Source organism: Pinus tabuliformis, chromosome 8, assembly GCF_031772625.1.
Source record: "Pinus tabuliformis cultivar Carrire ecotype Pingquan chromosome 8, CPIR1, whole genome shotgun sequence".
Taxonomy (NCBI): Eukaryota; Viridiplantae; Streptophyta; class Pinopsida; order Pinales; family Pinaceae; genus Pinus; species Pinus tabuliformis.
This window is the reverse complement of record NC_142294.1, coordinates 1,521,208,097-1,521,211,565: the sequence shown is the minus strand read 5'-3', so window position 1 is coordinate 1,521,211,565 and position 3,469 is coordinate 1,521,208,097.

Genomic DNA, 3,469 nt, shown 5'->3' with positions numbered 1-3,469 from the left:
CATGTGGTATACATGCTTTTACATTGTCTGTCTTCTCTAAACTTCCATCCCATGCTTCCTCTTCTATGAACTGCACATCTCTACTCATTATGACCTTCTTGGTTAATGGATTGTAGAGTTTGTATGCCTTGGATTCATCACTATATCCAACAAATATACATTTCTCCCCCTTGTTGTCCAACTTCTTCCTCAACTCATTAAGGACATGTCCATATGCCACATATCCAAAAAATCTCATGTGAGTGACACTATGATTTCTTCCACTCCATGCCTCTTAAGGAACTATGTTTTGGACACTTTTGGCTGGACATCTATTCAATATATATGCCACATAAGTGACAACTTTAGTCCAATAGTCATTTGGAAAATGCTTTGCCTTCAACATACTCCTTTCCATCTCCATAATGGTCCTATTCTTTCTTCCTGCCACACCATTTTGTTGAGGTGTATACCTTGTTGTAAATTTCTTGTGAATTCCATGCTCCCTACAAAAATGAAGGAAATCATTTGAGATGTATTCTCCACCTCTGTCAGTCCTAAGGACTTTGGTGTAGTGTCCGCATTGCTTCTCAACAAGAGCCTTGTATCGGGGAAAGCACTCAAACACTTCACTTTTCTATTTTAGGAGAAACACCCATATCTTCCTTGTGTAGTCATCTATGAAGGTCAATACATAGTGGATGCCACCAATTGATGGTGTTTGCATTGGTCCACATAAATCTGAGTGGACAATCTCCAAAGTTGCATTTTCTATTATTGACTTTCCTACTGGAAATGTCTCTCTATGTTGCTTGCCCAAGATACATCCTTGACATAGGTTGTCCTATTTTTCTATGAGTGGTAGTCCCTTCACCATGCCTTTCTTATGCAGCAAATTCAAACCTCCAAAGTTGAGATGTCCAAATCTCAAATGTCATAACCAATTTTTATCTTTGACCTCTGCTTGAAATTTTACTTGTGTGACAACTGCCTCTTTTTTTTTCATTCTCTTGTAAATTCATTGAGAGTTGTGCTTGTGCACCTTCTTTCTGCAAATATGATTTTAATTTTAGACGAAACATTCTATTGTTTGTCATCTGAACCTTTGCAATCAACTGTCTTCTTGGAGTCCTATCCAAAGTTTTGCATACATCATTCTTGAAGAAGACATTGTAGCCCTTTTGCATGAGCTATCCAATGCTTATGATATTATGCTTCAGACCGGGAACAAAGTAAACATCTGAGATGTATTTCTTCTCCCCCTTCTTTGTTAGGATATTAACTCTTCCTTTTCCCATGACAGAAACTTTCCTAGATACCATATATCACTCCATTTTTCTTGTGCTACATTACAAGCTAAAAGTATGCTATCATGGTTCTGATTTTCTTTTGTGAAATTTACACTTTGTTTGTTACTAATGTCATATTGCTTATTTCTACATTCATTTGCATAATGACCATACTTCTTACAGTAATGACATTGAACTTGAGATTTATCATACCTCTGCCCTTGTGCTTGATTTTGGCTTGGGCCTTGACTTGGATTTTGATTGTTGCCTCTTCCATTTGAGCTTGAAGGGTTGCTTCTTCCACCTCTATGTGGGCTTCTTCCTCTTCCTCTAGCATATGATCTTCCTCTACCTCGACTTTCACCAAATGAGACTTGTGTCTTGAAGGCATGCTCCAATGAGGAGCTTGTTGCTCTATTCAGTCTATGTTCATGAGAAATCAGTCATGCATTAAGCTCATCCACTGAGAACTGCGATAGATCCTTTGTCTCTTCCATGGCCACAACAATGGCATCAAACCTTGCTGACAAACTTCTTAAAAATTTCTCAACTATTCTTCTTTCCTCAAGTGTCTCAGCATGAGACCTGATTTGAGCAACCAACCCACTTACATGTGTAAAAAATGAGTCTATATTCTCAGACTCTTTCATACAAAGTGTTTCAAAATCTCTTCTGAACTTTTGCAGCTTTGTTGTCTTGACTTTTTCCATCCCTTGGTAGGCAGTCTGGAGGGTGTCCCATGCTTGCTTGGACTTTGTTGCTACTGCAACCCTTGGGAAAATTTTCATGAACTGCTTGGAAAATATAAAACAGGGCTTTTGAATCCTTCTTTCTATTGTCCCTTAACAAATCTTTTTCTTGTTGAGATAAGGCATTGTATGTTGCTGCATTTGCTGGTTCTTGAAAACCATTCTCCACCAAATCCAAAATGTCTTGAGAAGAAAACAAGGCCTTCATTGTAATAGCCTAATAATCATAATTTTTTCCATTAAACTCAGGTATTTGAGGATTAGTCAAGCTTGTGCTTGATGTGCTCATTTCTGAGTGAAAAAACCTTTCTACCTGCTGGTAAATATGCCAAAAACCATCTTCCCTCAAAACAATTATTACTTCTAGTAAAAAAACTTGTTTTTACACTAACAAAGTTTAACCCGCTCCGATACCATGCTAAATTTGTTTTACGCGGAGAGGTAGAGGGGTGTGACTTTTCACGACGGGTGTTACTTTTGTGAGGGGTGTGACTTTCGCGAAGCTTGATTTCGTGCACCGCGGAGCTCGATTTCGTGAAGCTAGATTTCATGGACCTGCATTTCACGCAGCTATTACACAGACTTAAAAATACAGAATTCACTCATGGCAAAAACAGAGAGTAAAACAAAGTAAGGTTGGAGCAACACTATAAAAACTTAGGATTGAATTCTAAATCATGAAAAATACATTCACATGAGACTGTGGCTCATTCACCAAGTAAAACAAAGGTTTTACACTTCACGCGGAATAACACATAGTAACTGTTGTTTTCACGTGCCCACCAAAATTTGCTCCACCATTTTCTCATCAGAGACTCTTGCTCTCTTTCTCTCTTACTCTCTTACTTTCTAACCACTACAAAATGACTTTTACATTCATATTTAACTCAACATACAATTTTACATTTAATACATGATAGAGAAAAATAATTAATATGATGTTGTTGTTGAGTGTGATCAGAATCGCGCAGGTGTTTGTGGAGTGTGGGCAATAGTCGCTGAATGAATGCTTGCCCATATCTATTTACCAAAATACATTAAATGCTTTAAATTCCTTGTTGCGTTTCAGAATGGTTCGCGCCTGGCTTCAGTCCTTCCATCTTCAAACAGAGACACAACCTACAAAAATACTTCTGACAAGTATGGTTGTTGTCAGGGTGTTTATTGTGGTGGTTGGGATTATTATTTCTAGCATGATGAGCAATAGAAAAAGAACGTAACAATTAGTTGTTACTTGGCCATGTTTTGGTACGTTGGAGTTAGTCATTTCTTCTTCTCTGTTTTGTGAGGCAATCTTGTCAAGTAAGGTCTATTTTTATGTTTCCATAATTTAACAAATTTGAAAACGGTTGATATGCTTAAAAAAAGAGATATAAATTGAAGTTATAAAACCATAGCATGACCAATTCTAATTTATGAAGTTTGGGGAGGAGAAGACATATCGGAAAAAAT